We start from the raw sequence: 27,126 nt of genomic DNA, 5'->3' as shown, positions 1-27,126 counted from the left end.
GCAGACAGTACAAATAACGAGGGAGTGTTTGTTTTGCACCTACATAAAGCAATAAATTCTGATGTCTACTTTTACATCCTTTTTGAAAAATGTCTCCAGTCTGTATTTTAAAAAAAATATACGAATAATAAAAAATAATGTTTGAACCGTTGTTAACAAGCCATTCATTCCACCTCTGGACTCCATCAATGATTAAACGCCTGCTTCAGTCCTGTGGGATCCTCAGTCTGCAGACTCAGGCAGTTCATAAAACAGTGTAAAGTCATTACTGTAAACAAACTGTAATGCTCATGTATGGTTCAATAGTTCAGCCTCACAATGACGCACTTTTTACATTTCTGCCTCAACACTTAACAGTAGCTTATAGCATTAGAGCAGGTAGCATTCAGTAGCATCTGTTTAGCAAATAATAAATCACTTGTTTTGCAGAGGTAACTCGAGCCTATGAGTCATAGCTTCCACAGTCTTTTTATAATGTCAGCAGGTGGGGCTTTTCAACTGAAGTTTTTTCCTGGTTTTTTTTGTGATGTTTCCGGTGGTTGTACTAATTGGTGGCGTAACTGTTGCTTGCAAAGTAATGTAGGTGCTTTTGATTGCTGTCACAGTCTTGGAATGCAGTTCCACACAGAAAACTGAGCAACTTTTTTGCAGTGCAAATTAAGTGTTTTTGTCACAACTGGGGGTGGAAACATTCGTGTGTTCTTCCGTTCATTGCAGGGTTTCTGTAACTCTGATACACTTGTTGTTTCTGTAAAGTTTTATTCTTTCAGAAAGAAAACAGGCGCATTTGTTTCTATGCAACGAATCTCTGCGCTCATACAAAGATGTCAGATCACAAAAAACATGAGATTGCATTGATGCTGGAATCAAGTTCAATTTCAAATTTTGATTGATCATGCAACCGTCGAAGACATGCACGAAACTCAAAACAAAACTTGTAACCAACAGGGAGAGGTGAAAACTTTAGTCCTGTGTATGCTTCTTGCATGCATTCAAACACCTCCGCCTGTTCACCGCTATGTTTGCCCCTCTACCAATCCAACAGCAAACACCTACACCCATAAAATAAAAGGGATTTTGACTAAATCTTTATCTACTCTACATTTTGACCAGTTGGACATAATTAAAGTTCTTTAAAAGGATAACATGTAAGAATTTTAGTTAAAAACTCAATTTAAAAAAAATATCATTAACTAACTAACTATTATCAACTAAAATTATCAACAGAATGGCAGTTTTGACGTTATGTTGTATTTGTACTATGTTGCAGAGATATCTACTGAAGTTAGCATGCTAACCAGCTAGCGCCATGCAAGCAGTGTAAACACTAACACTCTCCTCGCTGCATGGCTAACTAAGCTAACTAGCTAAGGGCAGGTACAATTAGCAGCAATTGGCGGTTACTCTGGTGATCTGCTACCCATTTGTTTTGAGTATGAATTTGACAGGTGGCCAGTTCATACATATTGCGCTATTAATGAAGCACTGCAGATACTGTAAATATACATCTAGTCTACATAACAAGGAATTATTCATTCTTACATGACCACGTGACTGAAGTGTAGCTTATTTAGCAGTCTTGTCTGTAAATGAGTCTACTGTCATAAAAAATAAAATCCTCATCTACATGTCCAAATCAAGTTGTCATTGTAGAGCTTAATAAACCATAACAATTAGGCCATTAACTGTGTAAATCACATAACATATAATGCTGTCCTTTAGGTAATTTTAAAAATGACTTATGAAATGAACACGAGCCCAATTAGCTATTGAGCTGACAAATACACAGTGTAGAATCCCTTTTTGCAACACTACCCCATTATTAATGTAACAGTGACGACTAAATGTCGTCTAGAGAGAAAAATTATCCATGCATTCATGAATATCATGCTCGAAAAGGTCAGAAAAGATAGTTCTTTAATAATGAAGGATCTTGTGCGGCAGAGGAGGAAAGTGAACGTGCATGTGTGAGTGTGAGTTTTCGGAGGTGTGGTCTGGGCATGCATACTGTGGGCTCAATGAGAAGCTTTAGGCAGCAAGACTCCAATTTTCCAGTCTCCTCCCTTTCTAGGTCACATACTGTGATCAGCTTGAGCGTACAGGTAATTATAGGCAATCTGTTCTGCACCTTTTTATCTCTCCACGCATCTCTTATGACAGACGAGCATGAAAGCCAGAGCTGTGCCAATCCAGACAGACAGAGCACTTCAGAAAAATCCTTCAAATGGAAGTGCATTGATAGATGTACATAGGTTCTTTCAGCTGTATGGATATGCAGCATTTCCAAGTGTCTCTCTCTGAATGTGTTGATACATTATGACAGATTTGCATCGTCCTGAAGGCACATCCCTCTTGTCCTTGTGCAGTAAGTGAGGGTCAAGTGTGCAGCAGGAGATAATCACCCACCTCCATTCCCTTTGACTTCTTAGTTTTCTGAACTGACTGACCAGCCCAGTCTCACATCAAAATGTGTAATGGTTTGTCCACTGCGCAAATAGTTGAAATGGAATGAAGCCCACCCACAGACGACAACCCGAAACAGGAGTGGAACGAGTCCACCCACAACACACTGCCTCCTTAGTTAGTGGCTGAGGTTCACTGGTAACTTTAGCCTTTTGCTATCCAAAACTGACACAAAAGAAAAACTCTGTATTTATCAGGATCGAAGCAGAAATAATTAAAACTGACAACCATAACATTAACATATCGGTTAGTTGTATTAGCAACAGCACTGGTGATTTTTTTGTCGATAAATGTTGACGATATCATATAAAGAATACCTTTACTTGGCAGCGTTGCGCCAGCCTGTTGGAAAACCAAAGAAGAGGAAATATGTCATCCCTGGGAGAGTCCAGGCAGTCCACTGGACTTTGAAGCCAATTTAAGCTCTAAAATCCCCGGGGTTTTTTGGTTTTTTTTTTATCAAAATAACATTATAAACAGATACATAACACAAGTAACATAAGTGAGTCCATAGCAACCACCACAGCAACAATAGAAAACATTGCATTGTTGCATTGTCACAAGCATGCAGCATCCAATCCTGGAGTGCATATACAGTATATAAGAAATACAATCGCAGACCTCGCTGCTGCTACATAAAACACAAATACATTTACAATTAATGCATAGTTTTATGTCACTACACACTATATAAAACATACATCAACTCAGAAATGTATGCGAAGTAATCAAATCTAGTGCAATTTAACCGCCCTGGTAGCATTATTATATAAAAATAGATGCTAAGAACTTTATGCTCATAAATAAATAAGTCAGTCGGAGATTGGCCACTATTAAGCCAAGTGTGCCCTTGATTTACTGGCTCTTCAGCTTAGTAAATTTCACCCATTTAGCGCTTTCTCCTTAATTTTCACCCCTGCCCCTTCTATTTTTCTTCCACAAGCAGAACACCCACAGGCTGACAAAGCCATTGCAAAGCAGAGCACAGCAGAGCATAACTTTGCAGTACCAGTGCAAGTTTTTCTCTCTAGACAATGCCTACTTCCATTTGTATTCCAAGCATATGATCAGACTGTTTAATCAGATTCACAGTGGCCCGAGAATGGTTGGCTAGTTCGTTGTGTTTATCTCTTCACGATGAGTGCTAATACAGATTACCATCAATTTTTTTGCACCTTTCACAAACGGACAGAACATTTGTGCAGGTCTGTGGTTAGCGGGCTGCCAGCTGGAGTGTTTGCACAGTGTGTGTTTGTCTACAACTGTTAGCAGGAGACATGAGGTGACCTGCACTGACGCATCAGTCCAGCTTGTCAGAGCTCTAAAAAATAAACACTGATGCTTAGACGTTTATCAGCAACATTAACATTTTTTGACATATAACCAATAAAGTTATCTACTTTGGAGAAATGATTTCAAGCTGTGGCATAACCAGTGCAAATGTATGTTTTCAGATACACGACGTGACGTTTGAGATTTTAGGAGTGCAAGGTCTTCTTGAATTAATTCTTCCAACCCCAAGCTCTGACTTTCCAGCTATGGAAAGTTTTGCATGGCTCGACATGCAGAAATGGCTGTGCTATTTTTGGGCCTTTTTGATCTCCCTCTATTTAATAACATTTTTCTGCAAATCTGATGGCCTCGCAACTATCAGAGAAGGGCATACAGTGACTTCTCTTCACACCTTTCACACAGGAGCTTCGCCTGGGATCATATCTGTGTCATTCACATATTGAAAATGAAGTGGAGTACAGACTTTTGAGGTCACCCAAGCTCATAATATCTAAAATGCTATTAACACCCTTACCGTCATCTGCTGTGCTCATCAGAATGGAATGAGTTCACAGATTACACACAATCCTAGGGCGTTTGATTCCAGTTCGAGTCTCCCTTCTCCGTTCCAAATCCCTCCCGTGACTCTGTAACCCCTGAGGAAGCTACCATCTGAATACTGATGTATTCATCCTCCCAGTCAGAACACAGCAAAGAGCCATAATCCCAAGGCCCCTGCACAAGGACGTCCTCCTTGAACCATAATCACCCTTACATCTCTTATCAGCCCCAGCCTGCAGAACATGATTAAAAAGTGGCCAGGACATACTGCCTAGGCACCTGGGATATGACTAGCCCCCTCTGCCGCATGTCAATCAAGCTGAGAGGTGCAGATGTGCACTGACTCACGACCCCCACTCGCCAATTAGAATGACTGGAAAGCCACATAGCATATGCTGTACATTAAGGGGTCCCGGCAGAAATAGTGGGGTCTCATAGAGCTACAAGTGTATGTTGATGAGGACAAGGGGAGGGAGACAGCTCTGCAGCTCAACAAGACTGATGACAAAGAGAAAGGAAGATTCAGTGGCAACCGATCTCTGGGGCAAACCACTGGAAGCCAAATCTTCCATAAAGCGAGATAGACTAGGCAGAGGAGAGTGGAAAGAAGGCGGTAGGAAGAAGAAAACCAATAATTGGAAGGAATAAGGACCTGGAAGCAGGCTACAGAAAGATAAAGGTGCCATGGACCCTCCCATGCAAGCAATCTAGGTCTTGGGACCTGGAAAACATAGTCACTGAGTGTTTCTCCACAGAGACAAGTGGACCACAGACACTGAAACTACCCCAGAGTGAAAATGGATGGGTACTGGTTGGTTCCCATGGCTAATCAGATTGACGACACAAAATGAGACAGAAAGTGGGAGCCTGGCAAGAAATGAGTATGAAGAAGAGCAGAAAGGAAAATGGAAAAAAGGGAATGTGAGCTTGAAGAAGATGACTGGAATGGAAAGAGCAAGAATAAGAATAGGGGAATTCAAAGAAGCGAAGGAAGACGATGCACTTAGGACCACTTAGCTCCAGTACCTTGGGACATGACCAACTCATGTCTGGTGTCACAATAAGACATATCACAGCAGTTGTTAAAACATAAATGAGAAATTAGTGCAATTTTTTCTGCTATGGATTACAGTCTGGTGTCTGACGAACTAATTGTGCAACACAATTCTTCAGTCAGCATGAAGCATCTTACTCTATTGTGAACTGCTCGCAAGACATGAATGAGACAAGGCTCTGGTCTTCGGCATCAAGGTTGCACTTAAGAGCCACATTTTATAGAAAAATAAAGCCCACTACTCCCAGATTGTCTTGTCATGGCCAAGTGAGGGCGTGCAGAATTCTAATGTTCATCTTAAGGAAGGAAGGAGGGGGAATAAGAGATGGTCTGGCAATACTAGGAAAGGCCCAATACTGAGCAGGGAGCTTATTCCTTGCCTGAAGCACTTTAAAATGCCCATTTGGATATGATTCAAAAGAGAATATTGATGTTTGATAAAATTCACATTCACAAATCAAAGTGAAGTGCAAGACTGCCAGCCCAGCTGGCTGGCATACAGGCCAGCAAGGGGGAATTGGGAAGGCACACAGGGCTGGTTCACAAGATGGGGGGCTTTAGGCGTGATGTACCAGGATGTACAACATGTACCAATTCTAACAATGTTAATTTTTTTGCACGCACCAATGACAGAGGTCAGTAGTCTGAAGTAGCCAAACAGAGATAGATTAATATGATACACTTCATGGCTGATACGGGGAATTTTAGCTGAATAAATATTCATGTCATACAGAATTTTAATGACGACAACGACCATGTGCATCTCACATCATATCTGTTTAGTGACTTTCTTATTAGTCCAAAGGAAGTTATCACAAGGATGACAGAGTAAGAAATATATGTATTTTCATAATCTGTGATAGTTAAAAAAGAGACTGCCTTTTGTTTCAACTGACCATCATTCCAAAACCCCAACAGTCCCAAATATGTTCTAGTGGACCAAAGCCCATTTGTCCGACAGCCTGTTATCCCAAAAACAAAAGCCCACTGCTCTGAAGGCTCGATATACACTATCCCTGGATTTTTGCTCTTAATATCCTAGTGTCCAGTTAGGCTTAGGGTCGGGGTATGTCATTTGGTGTAAGGCCAAAAAGACTTGCCGATTCAGCACCATGGACAGGGCCAGCAGTCCCTGAACTAACTCCAGGGAGAGCCTGTACTTTCAGAGCAATGGGCATTTTGTGTTCGGGATGATGGGCTGTCTGACAAATGGGCTCTAGGTCCAATTGGACATTTTTTTTGGACTATTGGGGTTTCAGAATAATGGCCTGTCAGAACAATGGCATTCACTATATTTGCTGCGGTAGTCTGTGTTACCAGTGTTACATGGTATTCAGGAACACGCGATTACATTACTTTTTTGCTATTGTAATAAATACTTAGTCTAACGACAGACACTGTGGTTACGAACTCATCTGCTCCATGCATTTAAACCCAGTGCCAATAGAAAACCTGAAGGAGTTGGTTACCTCACTGAGAAGTTGGAGATGTGAAGAAAATGCTGAAAATGATCATCGTTTTGCTCTGTAGAGGCATTTTTGCTAAACAACAGTGGTAAGTGCTAACCTAACTGAAGACATTGCATTTCCTGTGACTCGCCAACTTCAAATTAAAAGTCAACTCATGTTTTGCCAGTGCTTTCAATGTTAAGCTGCAGCAGTAGGAAATGTTCGGTTTTCATGATCAGTAATACAGCGCTCTACGGGTTATTAGATATTTTCTTTAAAAAGCCTGGTGTGCCAGGTAACACCCGGCAACCCTACATGGCGCCAGGTAAACATACACTGACAAATGTATGGGTTTTTAAATGAAAGGAAAAGCCAACATAAAGTATATCAGTAAGGTGTGGGCCACAACAAGCCTCCAGAACAGCTTCAGTTCTCTTTTCAGTTATTATTTATTATTATTTATTCTTTTTTTTTTTTTTTACTTCAATTTGGTAACCAGGCCAGAAAGATCAATAGACTTAATTACTTTATGGTCTGGTAGAAAACATGTCCCAACACCTGTTATCCAGTGCTTTTGCACTACTTGTTGTTTGCCTATAAATCAGGAAAGGAAACATCTGTATGCTGTGACTAATTTCACAGTGTATGACCATACACAGCCTGTCTGACTTCTGCTGCTTCTGAGTTAGCTTATATTATCTTCCTCCAGCGGAGAAAGAGTGTCATTATAAAAAGTCCTCCTGTCTATCTCCAACCAACTAAAGTCATGGCTCTGGATGTTAAAGAAAATCCTGTCCTGTATATTACTGCTGAGAGGAAGATAATGTTTGTACTAACTCTTCCAGTGGAGAAAAAAATCATGTCGCAGAAGTTGTAATTTGTTTTGGGGACATCATGTCAGTATATTTCATCCTGATTTAACTAACCAAAAAAACTAGTCTGACAACACGACAGGGCTTAATTGCACTGTGTTCCTGTATTGATGCTCTCGTACATTAACTTACATTTAATGGCTCATCACTGTAAAGACAGAAAAATGGTATGTGGGGACTGGCTGCTATGGCAACAAGTGCTGTGCAGCCCAGATAGAGCCAGATAAAAGCTATGGAAAGTTCTCTGTGCACACTAAATTACCCTCCCCTCAGACATTACAAAGTGTGGTCCAAACACAGATTTCTTGGGAGACAGAGTATCAAAAGGCAGAGCTCCATCATGCAAATAATACCACACTGTATTGATCTCAAAAACAAATCCCTCGCAGTTCAAGTCATCTGTGAAATGAGAGGATAATCACGGATGATTACCTTGAAAAAAGTGGGCACGATCTGTCCAGTCCAATTGGATGTCCCTTATTAGTTTACAACTTTAATGTGTTATTGGTCTGCAGCATTCAAAATGTAACCCCCCTTGTAGCATAATAATGAGGGCGAGGCTACAGCAAGGAGACCATTTATCTGTGTCAACATAGCGCCAATGGAAATTACACATCTCTCCCTACCTTATGCCAGGGACTCCGGCCATTTCAGAGTCCATTATATAGGCCGTCTTTGAAATCCACCCTGATGTACACTGACCTAAAGGGCTTTGTGAGTCTGCGTGAATGAATGGCTGCCAACTGCCTGACTCAAGGAACCTGCTTCAGTTTACCTTCGAAGAAAACGATCAATATTTCTTCTCATTTGTACACTGCATGCACAGGGTGGCACATGAGGAGAAAGCTGAGGGGAAAGTGCATAAAACTAACTCTTCTTTGAATCTAAACTTGTGTTCATGTCCATTTACAGTATTTACTGTATGTGTTTCATGTGTATTAATTGGATGCTTATTGGTGCACCTTATTTCACATCTAATAGAGTTATATTTAAATCTGCTACCAGGAATTTTCATTTTTTGTTGACTGTGGCAGACCCTTTTCGACAAAAAGCGGGAGTGTTTCCACCACCTCCTGTCTTAAAGATCTTGATCTAGCTAGCGTGTTGTTTCGTCCTCAGCGCTCTGCCACCAAAAACGTCAGAATCAGACCCTATCATTTGCTTACGTAGATCATAAAGATGCATCAGTATAAAATTCTGACTGTTTCATAAGCGGTTACAAGTTTGTTGTAGTATGTTTAAAATGTACAGATCGCAAAGATTAAGAGGAAGAAAACAACACTACTTTGATAACAATTTAATCACTTCAAAACACATACTACGTATAAAAGTGACAATGAAGTAGAGCCTGGCCAATACTTGATCTTTGGGGAAGATGTGATAGCGATATTAGAGAGTGACAAACCCCAATATCGATATATCGGCTGATGTTTATATTATTTGCAATGATCCCTCAAATGTGGTTATCAAACACTTGTCACAGATATGAAACAAAGGCAGGATATTTTACATTTTTAGAATAAACTGTAGCGTACAAAGTGTACACTAAAACAGTAATCATCTGTAAACTGTGTAATTATAAATTACCCCAATCATCTTTTTCCTTTTTATAATCTCTTGTCAAAATGTCATATCGGCGCATATCAGACAACATATACACTGAAGCTGATATATAAGTGATAGGCCAATACCAGCAGATGGTAACCAATATATTGGCCGGGCTCTACAATGAATAATGGCTGAGTGGCTTAAGGAAAATGTATAATTGAGATTTTTCTGACCAACATTGTAATTTACCTTGATTCTATTGTCTATATCAGTTCCAGGCCTGTATTAGTGGTCTACATTCTAGCTAGTTTTCTGCAGAAAAATTGACTAATTTAGCTCACATTTAGTGAGATATTCCATTAATGCTACAATATTCAATAATTCCATTTAAAGGTAACATAATATTTATCGATAAGGCAAAGTTGTTCGTGAAGGGTAATCATGAAAAACTCAGGGTGAGTCTTGTCTTATAATACAAAGCTTTTGTTTCCCACACTAACAAGACAAGCAGTGTCAGAGCCTCAAAAATCAGAGATCCCAACTACGAGCTTGTAAGGTGAAAAACTTGATATGAAATAATATTGATATTGTAATGACATAAATTGCTGATAACAATTATATGATATGCTTAAAAGTGAAAGCTTTCCAATACCGTTCACCTTCAGTCAGCAGTCGCTTATTTCCACTCAATAACTAACAACCTAGCTGATAGCAACCTGAAAATAACATCATGCAATCAACTAATCAGTCAATATAGAAAAAAAGAGCAATCCTTAAAATGTCAAAATGACACAGTGGTGTTTTTCTCTCGACCTTTGGCCAAATGTAACGCTGTGCACACCAACAACCAGACAGCCCAGGTTTTCATTCTGTAGTTTGGCAAAACTCACAGACACATTTATGAGATAGTTACTTCTGACTGACTTTGTTGCCAACAGTTGCCGTTAACTACAGACTATATAATGAATGGTCGCTGAATAGTTCTCTCAGCTCATTTAACTTGTTAAGACATTGAGAGTTATAGCCTAATTAAACATCCTGGCTCTTTAAACCTACATTTTAATTAAAAAGTATCAATATCATCCCTACAATTAGGGAAAGATAGCCTGCTATGTGCCATTAAATGTCTTTATAACAGAGAAAGAGTCTGTGGCACTGCATTTATCTGCGGTGTGTCCATCTATTTTCTCTCTTCTCTTGACCACAGGTAGGTCAGAATCCCTGCAGGTGCTTTATCTATGGCAGTCTGCCTTGCACAGATTCTCTCTCTCGTTTATCACTGTCTAAACAGTTGACAAGTTGTGCAGTGGATATGAATCATCTTCGACAGTCAGATGAACCACTCCCAACGGCACACTATGCACACATACACAGGCATACTGTCATCAGAATAATGAGGAAAGAAATAAGCCCAAGAGGAATCACACACATGCTGTAGGTCAGTGGCTGTCAGCGACCAGGCCATGACCTGCTCCTGGTGTGTGCTGTGCTTGGAACTGGGCAACAGAGAGGTTATTTGGTGAAAGCAAAAACAACAACTGTGTGCAGGCTGTTCAGCTCTTATCTCCAAGGATCTCATATGGTTTTCGAATGGAGTCCCTGTAGTCCCTCGCTTTCCTTCTGTTACATTTTGAAAACAGCTTAAGTGTACCTGAAAGAGGATTTCTCTTGTGTGTAGCCTTAGGTTGTCACAGCTAGTGCAAATGCCCCCTGAAGTACAACAGCATCCAGGTAGATGACACGTCTTTCCTTGCACTGTCGCGGGTTGCTACGTGCATGCTTCAAAGGCTAAAGGATGGATATGCGGTAGCTGGTTAACCTTCACAACTTTGGGGAGTTGGGCTCCCATGTCCAATCCATCAATTGATCAACAGCGCAATGAGACCATGAATCTTACTTCACTTTTCTTGTCAGCACATTGCAAATGGCCCTTGCAGGCGTAATATCATGTTTGCTCAGCCTGGCACTTATTCAAAATAGAGGCAGAAAACTCTCTTTGGCTTTCCAATTCTGTGACTTTCCAGAGATCGTTCCATTGGATGGATGCAGACAAACAGACCAACAGAGACTGGCTCAACTATTAACTTCAAAGTTTTGCATCTATGTGTGCTTTATACTTTGTTCAGAAAACTTACACTTCATCTGATGCAATCCAGTACAACAGTTGTGACGCATATTCTAACTCTTAAGGTCCATGTCAAGGCAGAGTGTTATTTGTTTCTGCATATTAGCCAATAGTGTGACCGCTTGTTGGTTGAAAGTAGTTGGTACAGCTCACGTAAGCACATGTGACATTTTGTTTTATAGGAAGGAGACGTGACTGGGTTTAGATATAAAGAGACAAAAAAAGAAATAGATTTTTCGAATTTTCTTTGGCATATATTATTAAATTGGTGCACAGTATGACCGTGGATGTGATCTAAAATGGTTAAAAATACATTTTTAAGCTCAGCTCGACTCTTATAATTGCCAATTTTGGTTAAAACTTTCTGAGAGGTGTTAAAATGTGTTCCTAACATTCTTCCCTCTCATGTTGGGGTGGGCAAAACATTAGAAACAACTCTTAATACAATATAATCCAATTCAACTCCGCTATACACTATAACCTCAATAATAAACATAAGTAAATTTAAACCTCACTGACAGTAGAATTTAGGGCTTAGCTCTTATAGTGGATAGCATTAAATGTTACAGGTGAACCTAAAAAGTGGCAAGTGAGTGCATATTGTACATTCTTGTATTGTAATGTATGTAGAGAAACATTTACTAAGTATATGGGGGAGTACTAGATAATAGATAGATAATTACTGCCTGCACGGAAGAAAATAAGCTTGGGACTCGTCACAAGTCCAAATAGTTGTATGGAGTAACACAGAGGAATAATATGGATTGATAGTCTTGGATGAGAAACCTGAAACTCCAGGATATTACACTCACTTGCTTACTCACACTCACAAACTGTTTCCTCTTTTTGTTTATGTCATTTATCACGGTCATATCTTGTTTCTTCATGGTCATGGACATCCCCCTACAGAGCCATTCCTGCATGTTGTGAGACACATAATTAAAAATGTCATCGCTCTTCCCTGCTTCTTAAGTTTAAAATAAAATACAGAGGAATACTACAATACATGGTTGCAGAATGTGACCTAGTATGAGCCGACTTTGATCCCTGCAAAGGTATCTACAAATTGGGCCTTCCTACAGCTTCTTAGCAGCAAGAGTTTTCTCTAACTGTGGTTTGTTTTTTGCAAAAACACAGCTCACACAGCTATCGCAACAGTGAACTCGATTCAGTTTTGACTACACACATTAATCTCTTCGACTGAATGTAAATCAGTTTGCCTGGAAGTGAATCAAATTTGGCTTTCCGGATTTTGTTTTACTCTAAATGAATGTTGACCTATGGGAGCTTGGATAACAAAGTAATATATTTTCATTCATCCCAGTCAAAATGCTTTCCGCGCAAAATGCCGGAGGTGGTGAGAAATAACCTCTCTAACAATACGCTGCACAGTGAGAAGTGAATCCCAAGGTCTGAAGCTCAGTTAAAAAAAAGTTAAGAGAGAAAGCTTGTTGTGCGGGCAGTGCCACTGCTTGTGGCGATATCATTCCACAGCTGGGCTAAATTAATAACAAGTATTAATAGGTACAACTTAGATGTCACAAGTAATAACAAGATAACAAGTAATGGTAGCCTCTAAAGTTCAAAAGGATTCAGCTAGTTAGATCAAGAAATAACTAGACCCCCTAGTCTACTGTGTGATTGAACAGTCACTATCATGCAGCAGAGCAAAATAAGTATCTATAACTTAAAGTGTATTTCAAAAGGTAATTGGAGGCGATAATATATGTAACTTAGACATAAAGTTTATTGCAGGATAAAGCCAGTCTGGTTCCAGACTTCTGAATCTCGGCCCACGTGTCTGACTACTTCAGCAGTTCAAAACAACTCTAGTGTGGTGCTCATTAGTTTGGTTTGTTTGCAAACCGGTGAATCAGGTCTTTGCAGAGGATATTAATAATGCCGTCATCTTCCTGTGCCAGACCTGACGGGTACACCACAAAACTGTTATGAAGATGGCAATAGGCTCGGATAAGACTGACAAAGTTATACAGGATGTTTTGAGTCAACTGACTGCATGTTTTAGATGTTTCCCTGCTCCGACACACCTCATTCAAATGATCAAGCTCCGCTGAAGCCTGACAACAACCCATTCGTGTGAATCAGGTTAGATCGTTCACGTGGGACAAATTTCCATTTGGATCAGTTTATCAAAAGTTTTAAACTAGCGAGCTGCAACTGATTGAAATTCGGTTCAGTTCGGGCCTGTTGTGATTAAGGTGTTTATATGGAGCATTTTTATTCTGGTTAGGTTTTTAAATGATTATAATCAGATTAGTAGGCTCCATGTAAATGCAGCTACTGTCAACAAACATTAGGTCAAAACAAAATACCACATGAACATGATGTCAGACTGAACGTGTTACGGTTTGAGTTTTTGGTTTTGTCATTTCCTGTTTTATTTTGAAGTTCTGCCTTCATGTGTCATGTTTTGCTTTTCATTTCCTCCCTTTGTCCATTTTCCCGCCCTTTTTGCTCCTCACCTGTGTTCTGCTAGTAATCACCCCCTGTCTATTTATGTCCTTCCTTTAGGTCCTCCTCTCTGGCTTTGTCAGTTCGTCTGTTCTGTTTGTATTTTGGATATTTAATTCTTTCTCCTGTGTAGTCTTAATATACATAGTACACTCGTCTAACTTTAACAGAATGATTGAGTGGGAAATAATTGAAACAAATTCTCAGGCTAGGATAAAGCTACAGCAAAGCAGACTGGCAAGAAGTACCCATAGGTAGAAGATAAGGTACATGTACATGTTGAGGCACAAGTGACCTTTCTCCCACTTCAGGAAACATCCGTGGATCTACACCAGCCAGCAGTTAACTGCAGCCCTCCAAGGATGTGCCCTAAACACTCAACCTTGAAGACTGTCCGGTAATGTGTAGTACAAGTGGAAATCAGGAAGGTGGAGAAGTGTACCTGAGTGCCATTAGGATGCTGTGTTTATCATGTGAAGGACATTGTTAGCGTAACCTTGAGCAAATGGCTCCACCAGCTGAATTAACACAATGAATATGTTAAACGTGACCTGTGGAAGCAAGGATGAAAACAGAACGCCAGCTCAGCAGGCTGACAAAATAGCCTCAATTTTAAAAAATTCCCTATCTAATGTATGCTGAGCGTGTTTGTGTGTGTGTGTGAAAGCATTCAGTCATGAGTGTGAGCATGCTGCAGTGACGGCTGGCTAAATGAAGCAGGACAGATGCAGAGCACGGCAGCGGCGCTCCTTCCCACTCACAGGAGAAGAGACTTTGTTAAGGACTAGTGATTGTCACTCTGTCCCTCACTGTGAGGCAGAGAGCAGTTGATCATAATTAACCTTTAACACAACTCAGCAAGCAATGTCACACAGACCCTGAGAATCATGTGTTCAATTTTATAACACACCTGTAAATAAAAAAAAATTGTAATCCTAACATTTCTCTGGTATTCATGCCAAGGATACAGCGCAAAGCTACAATGAAGACAAAAAATAAGGAATTTCAGGCTGACTTCTCAAGAATGCCATAATTAATTCAGTACATCTGATTGAAATTACTTGATAATTTTGTACAATTGAGAAATACTATATATTTACTCCAGTCAAGGCCATTTAAGTCCAGCAATCGAATGGATCCAAACACTGTACATATTGACTCCGACCAGTGTTTGAGGTTTTAAGTAAAGCATGACTTTACTTACTTACCTCCTGTAGAAAGTTATTTGTTAAACCAGCCATTACATTACTTTTACATTACTTCGAAACATCACTTGAGACGTATTGTCATGTAATTGCCAGTTAAGAATATAGCATTAAACCTAAACCATACTCCCATATATCAGCCCTACCTTATAAGAAGGACATAAGATGTCTTTTATGGTCTTTAATAACGTAATACCTAAGCTTGACCGATGTTCGATATCATCAAATATCACGATACTTTGCCATCATATGCAATATTTTTCAAAATATCGAACAGCTATTACTGTAAGTTTGAGCTTTTATTTTGAAAAGTAATTGCATGCTGAGCTGTCGTGGTGGTGCATTAACATTTGAAAAACACAGGGCTGGTGGAGGTTATAATAGGTTAATTTGCCTGATGTAGCAGCATGCATGCAGTGCTTTAAAATACAGCCATGGAGGACTTTGTTTTCGAAGTAGAACTCCAGCTCGCAAGTTTGGCAATATTGTGGGATAAAAGCAGGAGAAAATGGTAAGACAAGAGATTTGAATAAGACTACAAGTCGTCTTTGTTGAAGACAATAACTTTGTAAATCACGATATTTGGGCAGGACAAATAGGCCCAAGCCTAGTAATAGCACAAAGCTGACAGAAAAGTTGGTGAAAACCAGCCCAAAGATGCACTTAACAGGAAAATGCTGGTGATACAACTATGCTAACTAAATAAAATCTTTTCAATATGTGTAAATTGAAGTCACAGTCACACCTCCTCTTGTTTAGTGCTCAACACTGGAGCCCCCCAGGGCAGACATCCAGAGAACTATAATGATAGCAAAATTAATAACTCTATTCACTCATAAAAATAGTAGAGAAAAGGGACTTTTTGCAACACTGGTGTTGTAAAATGCTAAAAAAAAAGAAAAAATCTACTTTGTAACCTTGATATTTGGAGATATATATTTCTTCCTCCTGATATACAGTACATTACATTATCAATATTTTGTCCCATCCCTAATGTAACCGGCCAAACACACTCAAACAAACACACTCATGGTCACTCTCTCACCAAACAATGGCTCTATAAAGTAGACTAGTCCAGCTTATCTGACATGTTTATTACTAAAGCTCATGAGGAGTCTCTCGAATCGTTTGTCAGGCAATCTGTTCTTCCTCAGACAGCACAAGACTGCCCAGGCTGAAGAGCCTCTCCACGGACGCACTAAACGGCGCTGCTGTGTTGAATCCCATATCAAGAAGAGGTCAGGCGACTGTTGCGTAAGCGAGCATGAAAAGGCACATTTGATGTTTTTTTCTGTCCACCCATTATGCAGATAATTGGAGAACTTATGTAACACAAGTAACAACATTATCTGATTTGTAACTGTGATGTGATCACTGAATTTAGGGACAGTAAAGCGTTATATTACCACACTGACTGACCAGAGTGCAGAGTACACCGTGAGACATCATACACCATTAATTGAATTTCTATGGTAATTACAAATCCTTTCCTGCTTTGCTGCTCAATCTTTCTGATTTTTCTTTCCCAGCTGATCATTGTAATTTCTCACAGAACTGTGGCTCACGTATGTGGATGCGCTTATCAGCAAGATAATAATGAACACTTGAATAAATAGCCTGCTCCCGTTTCTGCAAATGAGGTGTTCATCTCTCCTTTTAAAGTGCCACTACATTAATCACCATTATTTGTTTAGATAGAATCATGAAACCTTTAACAAATGGTAGTGGTAGATGCTATTTGAATTACCATAATCATACATATTCATCCATATAAAATTATGCGAGGCATTTTTTGAATAACTGGTACATGTATTTGGTTTATTATAATATATCAAAGTATACAGTATTTAAACCTGAGCCACTTCTGTTATTTATTTATGGTACTACAGAGGTCGGCAAGACGTAGCAGCCTGTGGGCCAAATCTGGCCCCTGACCTATTGTAAATGTTTGAATATTACTGGGTATAAACATCTAAGCTGGATAATGTGTGGGAGCGAACACATCAATTAAGAATAATAATATTGAAGCAAACAAAATGATTATAAATGAAGTATAATAATATATAAAGACTGTGTTTCCGCTGCAACAATAAACCAGCCTTGGCCTTGTGTGTGCTGAAAAAACTGGCCTTTGGTTGAACCCAATTGCCAACTACTGCTCCAGGTGCACCAGCTGTCAACAATGCCACATTGTGCTATGTTGAAACAGTGGAACTGTTTCATAACACACCGCATTGCAAACCAGTGAACTCTGGAGCGTGCAAACAAATAAATAGCAGCCAGTGAGTGAAGTGAGCAGCACCACTACTCCCATCTCGGAAAATACAGCCATGAAACAGAGCCATGATTTTCACAAACAGGCACAGGAGGACAGAAAAAAATGACATTTACACAAAAATGACATCTGGAAATCTACCAGCATTTGCACCTCCGCCAAGTGCAGCACAACAAATCCATAAAGCCTTACAGGTGCCACTAAAAACAGTAATCTGGTATTTTTTGTGAAAATGCAGAGCTGGGATCCCCATGGTCTGAACATCTGTGACTAAGACTTTACCTGCAAGCAACACCTGTTAACTGAACCCCCTTCTTGGTTGGGAACAGGTCTGCTGCTGGTCTAGAACCTGGACTTGGGTAACCCTGGTCTGTACTGTCCTGATGCCGGAGTCGGTTGTGTCAAACTGTGCTGAGCTGATGCTTCCTCCACTCTTTTAATGTACTCTAACAAGGCAAATGAAACATTTTCAAACATTTGTCTTAGGTGGATGATTTGTTTCGAGTAACATCAACAGAACGATTAGGAAGATAATTGTAGGCACTTTCTGTCTGCAGCAAGTCAAGTCAATTGTATCTATACAGCTTACATAACAAATCATAATTTGGCCTCAAAGGGCTTTTACAAAGAAAGCAATGTGAATACATGGTGTTGTTTGTTTGAGGTTGAGAAATAACTCTACATCATTGTTTAATAACTTTCAGTTGTACTATATCATAATAGTACCATTAATAATAAGATCATTCTTGAATTTTCTGTTGTTCAAAATTATTCCAAGCAAATTGTAGCGAACTTATACTGTAATGCATACCATTGAAACACAGTGGGTAGTCGCCATTTGTCAAATAAGTGTACATATAAGTGTCTTGTAGTGTACACAGGCAAAAGAAGTTCAATGTCCGTTCAACGTTTCTTTGGTTTACATGATTTCATGATGATATTTTCCAAAAGCAAGAAAGCAAACAAAGAACAAAGGAAATCTGCATGCCTCTCCTGCTCTGCTAAAAAAACATAGGCCCACCCAGGTGCATCATGGTCCTACACCTATCCTTCTGCCTTTATAACCTTGAGTGCCCACAGTGTCACCCGAATTCCTAAATAAGACAAAAACAAAACAAAATAATTAGACTAAACAAATAACAAGCAAAAGAAAATACCATCAAACTCTAAATAAAGCAAACATCTAGAATATCAAAGAAAAAATACTATTTGGTATTAGCAAAATAATTACCCAAACTAACAACAAACAAATAGCTCCAACACAGTCCAAACGGTGCATTCAAATGATAAGAATACGAAGAACAACAATAAGAATAATGTATCAATCATAAGCCATTACAATCAAGTTTATTTGTTCCAATTTATTTAACCAAATAAATCTACATGAAATTAGCTTATTTTTCTTCAACACCAGTATGAAACTAAATTGAAGCTAACATAATTAACCTTGACGACCTTTAAGTAGCTTGAGTTGTTGTCAAAGCCTACTTGTCGTTCTGGATCTAAGGATCTCTTTATCCTTCTGGATGTCGTCATTACGAAGGCTCCTGAATCTGACAGGCTTCTATTCACTCCACCAGTTCAAACAGCGAAGACAGTTGTAAATGAAAAAAATCTCAAGCCTTTGATTGTACATTTTATATTCACTATCAGCCTCAGTTATTCAATATGAATCACTGAAGTGGTCTTGATCAATTTTAGTTTGGTTTTGAACTGCTTTTATTTGCTCCATAGACAAAATGGACTCTTGCACAGTGCTGAAGTTCATTTCTGACCTTGTAAATTGTAGTTTGACAAAACTATTTTAATACGAGGTGAATTTCTAAGCTTTTTATTCAGCTTTCAACCGCATCCCACTGGATGGAGTTTGGTAATTTGGAGTTGAAGGGTTGTGATCTCACAAAACCTGTTTTAATATACAGTTTGTGGGAAGAGAAGTCTGAAATGTGTGTAAATGTTTGTCCAATAACACTGAATTACTCTTAATTCGATCATCTGAATGACTAATCCCCGCCTTCTGGTGCCTTCAAAACAAAACCTCTGCTTCTAAACCAAACAGTTGATATGCACCCAGTTCTTAATTGCATTACAAGCAATCCGAGATTATCACCACTCTCAATTACAGAGCTGTCAAACTCTGAGTGTTCCTTTCAGGCTTCTCCTGAAGCCATCAAACACTGTGTGAACTTGAATTGCCGAGCTGCAGATAAACTTATGAACATGAAATTGATTCTGTATATCTGTCTTATAACCGGACAGCCAGCAAAGCAGTTTTGTGTTTATGGATGCAGCATTTATTCATTTTGGGATCAACACAAAGTACTTGAGCTTGCAGAAATGCTAGCATCAGCTGGCACCAGTGGAGCACTAACAGGTGGTTACCCTGCAGCTGCCAATAAACTTTTGAGCCACTATTTTTGCTGAAAAATGGGGAATAAAGCAAATTAGAGACAAGAAAAAGACAAATGATTATCAGATATTGATCTGTGCGAACAAGCTGGGGGTGTAGAGGGAAGTCAAACACATAAACAAACATGACATTTATACTCGGAGCAAAATACATCTGTGAGTATTATATGTTGTTAATTTACAGCAAGCTGTAAGTCACATTAAGGAGGATAATCAAAGCGTTGACTTGCGGGCAGATTAACTCTTTCATGCTCAGAAGCATTTGGTGAAAATACATCTGCTGATTTTATTTGCGGTTATGAACATTTACTGCCTTGGGGAGGGGGGAGTCAAACGTTTCCCCACGTTTGAAATTTATCACCGCGTCACTTTACAGCACGGGAGGCGATAAACAACAACAACAAAAAAACATGGGGGGGGGGGGGTTTCGACTACAATGCTATAAATAATCCCAGCAAAAACCTGTGGATGCATGAGGTGCCGGACTGAGCCGCAAGGTGGTGCCAAAAACGCGCTAATGTTTGTCACTACATCTGAACACATTATGTTCTATAATTTGTTTCCTATGAATAAAAAAAAACACAGTTTCACGAGGGAGAGCTCAGAGTCTGTACGAAGCGTTAAATCAACACCGAACCACGCAGATAAGCGATCCTCCCCATGATGAATGGACGCCTGATAGGAATCATTCCACTTGGAGTGAATACTTTATCAGTGTGAGCCGTCCTGCACATCCATCACGACTGAAACGTCCCCTGCCCTCCTGACAATTAACTATCTGCGCGCTTTCTTTCAGACTCTGATCCGTGCTCTCCAGGCGCACTTTTCCATTCGGGCTCGGCGACGTGCAACAATTAGGCTACAGCAACGCAACCGGCACACAAAACACACGGGGGGATGCGCACAGAGAGCGGGTGGAGTATTTGGGAGTCAGAAAACAACATTTCAACCCGAGACCACATGATGGATGATCGATATGTCAACTTCTGCTGCACGATGAAGCACCCTGGTGGAGCGACACGCAGCGCGTATCTCCGCCGAACTGGCGTTAAGCCCCTTTACGCGTCCTCTTTAGCGCATAATTGGACTTTAAAAACTTAATTTTCTCACCTTTTATCCGTGTGCTCCCTCCTCTCCGGGTCTGAAATAAATTCTCAGTGAGTTTGCCTCCTGGTTTTACGCGTCCGCTGCTCGCAGAAAACCCGTCGTTTTGCGAAGAAAAGCGTAATTGCACTGTAACTCAATTCTCCCCCTCCTGTGTAGTTCTCTGGATCTCGCTCCTCTCCTCTCCTCTCCTTTCCACCACCGACACTCACTGAGCTGAGAGGAAAAATGCGTTACCGATAAGATCAACAGCAGTCCAGTTAAATCTGATCTTCAGATGTCCAAATCGGTTCCTGTTTTACGGGGCATTATTAGCGCACCCGGCGAATAAAAAGCATCCACATCCCAAATAGTTGGAAGAAAATACCCCTCCTCACTTTATCCCCCGAAGAGCACGGTCCTGTTCCGCACCGGGCGGAGAGTTTTATCTTCTGATAGGCCCGCTGAACTGAAACTGGAAGGTCTTATCTGTTAGGATTATTCTACCGGTGATGCTGCGTATCCTGCATCCCACTTACCAGTGAGGAAGGAGCGCAAAAAAAAAAGAAGAGAGAAAAAAAAGAGAGCCAGGCAGTGATTTCGCGTTGTGCTGAGCCCCTTTCAAACAAAAGCAGACCTGTGAATAAACACGCACACCTCCTTCACATCTTGTGTTGTAGTGGATGTAGTCCTGTACATTCAGTCAGTCCGTCAGTCCGTCCGTCGGCTGGATCCACTGCGGTCCGGTGGAAAGATGCAGACCAGATTGAGGTGCAGCCGGAGTCTCGTCCCTTTCTCTTGCGCGCACACACTCACGGTCAGAGGGGATTTTTCTCTCTTCTTTTTTTTTTTTTTTTTTTGGTGCCTTCCTCTCCTCACACCGCGCCTGACCATGCGTGGAGGGAAGGAGAAGACGCTCCTGACTTTTTGGTGCATTTATATGAGCGTTTTTTCAACATGTCAAAGCACTCAGCCACATAAAAAAGCTCATCTGACGTGAAATAAACGAACGAGATTAAGTCCGTCTTTTAAATGTGGCTGTGTGAGACATTTGTCATGTGTATGAGAATGTGTGCACAGAGGACTGATGTCTTCAAAGCACATCACTTCGATGCAACTTGCTATAAATAAATGCATTCCTACCTGTTTACTGCACCCCAGGGCAGGTAAAGTGTAAACACGTCTTTTTATGTCTTTAACCAAGTCTACTGGGAATGCAGCAACATTTAGAGGGCGCAGACAGAACATCAACAAGGTGTTCTCCCTCCTGAACAGGTAAATGGACTTGCACTTCTATAGCGCTTTTTCTACTGACCACTATTTACAACACTTGTTTCACATTCACACACACATTCACTAATGGCAGAGGCTGCCATGCAAGGTGCCAACTGCCCATCAGAAGCAATTTGGGATATCTTTCAGTATCTTGCTCAAGGATACTTCGGCATGGGGGAGCCAGGGATCCAAACCAGTGACCTTCCGACTACTGGACGTCCTGCTCTACCTCCTGAGCTACAGCGGCACAGGTGAAAAGTACGATACAACCCTCTACAGATGAGTTCCCTACTGACCTTATCGCCAATCAACTAACAGCCTTTGGCCCGGGCCTTGCACTTTTACATCTGTCAAGATCTGCAGGGATTTAATGGGTGAACAATAAGGTCATACTGCTGCTCTGTCTTGCCCTTTGACTGGATGTTGAAGATTATTTTTCCATACACATTTCCTACACTCGTCAAGAAGCCAGAACGGACACCAGTGCACTGTGCAGTGGGAGGAATGGTGGGTTGTCCATTCTGTAACGTGCAGACACACTGGTGGACTGTGTGGAGGCACTAGCAGGGGGCAATCAAGTAATCTCTAAGGTGCCCATCCAGTGGAGAAAACAAGATAAAGTGCCCTCTGGGGTGCCCTTCCAGTGAGGACAACATGATAAAGTGCCAACTAGGGTGTCCTTTCAGTGGAGAAAACATGATCAAGTGCCCTCTAAGATGCCCATCCAGTGGATAAAACATGTCAAAGTAACCTCTAGGGTGCCCATCCAGTGGATAAAACATGTCAAAGTAACCTCTAGGATGCCCTTCTAGTGGAGAAAACATGACAAAGTAACCTCTAGGGTGCCCATTCAGTGGATAAAACATGTCAAAGTAACCTCTAGGATGCCCTTCTAGTGGAGAAAACATGACAAAGTAACCTCTAGTGTGCCCTTCCAGTGGAGAAAACGTGACAAAGTGACCTCTAGGGTGCCCATCCAGTGGAGAAAACGTGACAAAGTAACCTCTAGGGTGCCCATCCAGTGGAGAAAACGTGACAAAGTAACCTCTAGGGTGCCCATCCAGTGGAGAAAACGCGACAAAGTAACCTCTAGGGTTCCCATCCAGTGGAGAAAACACAATAAACTGTCCTCTAGGGTGCCCTACCAGTGGCCCCACCAAAAGTACCCTCTCTTCAGTATAAATATGTCTCAACTTTCCATGCACTGGTGCCCCTCCACATACAGCTGGTGCCTTTATTTTTTCACCCCTGCCCCTCAAACATCCTCAGTCCACCACTGTACAGATGGATCACGAGCTCAGTGGCGGTGGAGATGGACATCTGAGAATAACATCTTGACATCCTCACCTCGGCCCACCACCCCACCCTCAACGCACCCACCAATCAAACCATACATGTGTCATTACAGTGGAGGGGCTGCAGAGACACTGAAGAGCAGCCCATCCACATGCTCAAAAGAGAATTGCTTTGAGAATCGAAGAATCGCGTCACGTACAGACGGATGGCAGGAAAAATAAGTTGAGGGACATTTTTTCCCATGATAACGGAGTCAGTGGGGTTGTTTTCTTGTTGCATTGCTCTTGGATCACAACTACACAAGGAGCTTTATTCTTCAAAAAACAACCCCACAGCGTCCACAGGTGTGTGTAGAAATAGCCTCAGGAACAGCAGTGAATGAATTATTCCGTAATATGCACAAACACGGCAGCAAAATTGCCATATCCTGAAGTGCATTATCACTAATGCAATTTGCATAGCATGCAGTCAGCTGTGTGTTCAGTAATTTATGATCCATTATTGATAAAAAATGAAATCAGCATGTTTCAAGTGGGACTCAATGGAGCGGTACCATCATCAACATTCCATTATATATGGCCAGAGTGGAAGCGTATTGAGATATTTGTGTCTTGTAATGCAGGCCGAGAGCTGATATTAATTTTTCATAAACCCTCCGGGCCAAACACAAAGCTACTCCGAATATGTATTAGGTTATTTGTGATGTTCCAAACTTATTGGCTAAATCATTATTATTACCTCGCAGATCAGGATTTTGTCCCCGCTGACACAAAATGCAATCATAACAGGCTGATCTGTCAGACATGCTGTCAGTCAATAACAAGGAGGAAGAGTCACTATGTGTCTCAGAGATATAAAGATACAGCAGAAACAGATATCTTCTTTGGTTGCAGATGATGTTGTGGTGTGCTAGTAGCGGCTAATGTAGCCTTGAGATGCTAGCCTCAAGCAGAGGACAGGAGCGGGCTGTAGACATAGTTGTAAAAGAGTAGGCCTACTTTAAAGTCATGTGTGAGGAAAAGTTAAGATTGTGTCAAAATATGACTTTGGTAAAAGTGAACAGTACTTGAGTAAAAGTATCTGATATTAAATTAAGTATGAAAGGTAAAAGTAAACTAGAGACAGACTTGCGATGGGATAATATCAACCAGCGTGGTTGATGCCCGTCAACGACCCACGAGTACTCAGTGGTTATTACAACATTATTACGTGCGTTCTCAGTATCACGCATCAGATCATATCTTCAAACTCGGCCTTCCATTTCATGTCAACTACACACCTGTAAAGTTTCTGAACTGTTGTGTGGTGACGCTATGGCGTTGATTAAGTCTGTCCCCAGAAAGACACACTTAAAACATCTAGCGAAATGCTCAAAACCGCTTCTGCGGTTGTTCCCACAACAATAGATATCTCCAGGACCACGTAGACTGTGCTACTTTAGTAGGAACTAAAGTTATCAAATAAATGTAGTCGAGTAAAAACTACCATTGCCTACAACTGAAGTGGTAGTATAAGGTAGCAGAAAAATGGAAATAATCAAAATAAGTACAGTAAAGTAAACTTATTGCCTCAAAATAAGCAAGTAAAGTAGACTATTAAATTTAAGATGTAAGAACTGACTTAGAATTATTATGTCTACTTTTTTACTAGATTTGTTTTTAAGTAAAGTAAGCTTTGTACAATTTGCAGTGTATATTCCATCACTGGCTACAGAGGTCTGGTACGCTCACTTCTTTCTAACTCCACACCTGCAGAAATGTTTTCTTTTCAAACTTGCATCTATTACATCAGTCGAGGCAATTTATTTATCACAATTTATGAGACTTTGCGCAGCTCCCTCTGAAGCGATAAAAGGCTTGATACACATTTCTCACATTTGTATTGGTTCTCCCCAAGACTTGTAAACAGCTGTTGATGTGCAAAAGCCCCGATTTAAGCTGACTTGTTGCGTAAGTGACTGTGTGAATATTACTTGGTTGGGGAGGGAGGGTAAACCCTATAAGCAATGATCTCCTCAGCATATGGCCAGACACACCTTTATGACCTCTGCTGCATAGAAATCAAGTTTTTGATGTAACTGATGAATTATAACAAGCCTCACAAGATAAGAATGAAATATAACTGAAATCTGGGATGAGAAACAGTTAAAAGACCCTCCTCTATTCTCCTATAAATACCCTCCATTCAGCAAACACTACAACAACAAAAAACATAGACCTTCCTCTTTACTGACCCCCGACACCCTACTATTTTTCATACAGTCCCTAAGTAGAAATAAATGAAGTTATGAGTCAGTAAGAGTTATAGTATGGTTTACAGCACAAACGCTTCACACGATGTTTGCCATGCAAAGACAATACGATTAGTAGATTAAGATCAAACTAATCATATAACAAAAACACAGAGCATGGATTAATACGACGATGTTGTGCATCATAGAAACACACTGCTATAGAAATATGTGCAATGATGCAATAAGAAGTTTAAAACACCTGATTTACTGACATTGTTGGATTTCATATTCTGCCTGTCAGTAATACACAACATGACTGACCACTTGCTTTTTTTTTTTTTTAACACTCACCCCTCGACCCCTCCCAAGAAAACATCACTCAGATCCTGTGATCTTAAATAACCGGAGGCCAGCTCCAACACTGCCCATTAAATCAAAGGCTTTTGAAATAAAAAACATAAATAAATAAAAACAGCTAAAAATAAGCAGATGTACATTTTGAACCGTAACACTTTTGAGCAAATGTTAAACAGAACTCTGCTGTCAGAACTGATTTTATTATTTTACCTATCTCTCATAAGGTCTGGTCCTGCTACATTTCAGACCTTTGGACTTCCTGTGAGGCAGCTTCTATCTTTGCCTTTTACTTTTGAATTACTTTTGTCTTTCGTACTGTCTAATAATAGCTACAAAGTAAGTCTGAAAAAAAATTTTGTAAAGCAAATTAATTAGTATTTTGTAATAACGGTTGGCTGGTTTCAAGTGAAGTGTCTTTGAAATTGTTGCTAAGACAGAAATAGATTTAAATAGTAACCAACACTGAAGTCAGAATCAGTTTAGGTACAACTTTACTTGTTGATTCAGTAAAACAATCTGACAAACACCTCAAAAACGTGTTATTGGGATGTCAAAAGTACAAATACACAAAAAAAGAGTTTGTCAGCTACTTTTCTACCCTTGAGTAAAGAATGTCTACACAGATAATTCATGTACAGAAGTTGCCACACTGGAGTTTGAGCACAACACCTGTAAACCATATTCACAAAGCGGCCATTTTCCTCTGAGTTCGCTCTCAGGGTGGAAAGCTCGAATGCTGGGATACAAGTCATGTAAATGCAGGGAATCCGACAAATTATTTTGCTATTTCCTGATTCATCAGCAACAGAAAAGATGATGAATAGAGAAAATCTGGAGGGACATCGTGCCAAATTTCAAGGTAAAGCAACATATTTGATAACGCTAACGTTAGCATTCAACCACTTCCTAGCTAACATTATCGTTTCATTACATCCAGTGCATCTCACCTCCTGGATTTGAAGGATGTGTCCAAGATGTTTGTTGATATTTTAGAATTAATTTCCTATGACATCGTGTAGGCCACGATCAAACGGTAAAGTTAGCTACGAAGTGTTTGAATGCTAACTTCAGCTGTTGTCAAACGGAAGCTAATGGGCTAATGTTGTTTTACCTTGAAATATGGCCCGATGTCATCCAGATTTTCACTCTCCATTATCTTTTCAGTTGCTGGTCAATCA

This window comes from Pagrus major, chromosome 2 (assembly GCF_040436345.1).
Source record: "Pagrus major chromosome 2, Pma_NU_1.0".
In the NCBI taxonomy this organism is placed as follows: domain Eukaryota; kingdom Metazoa; phylum Chordata; class Actinopteri; order Spariformes; family Sparidae; genus Pagrus; species Pagrus major.
The sequence above is the reverse complement of the archived record's forward strand: the minus strand, read 5'-3'. Positions refer to the sequence as shown.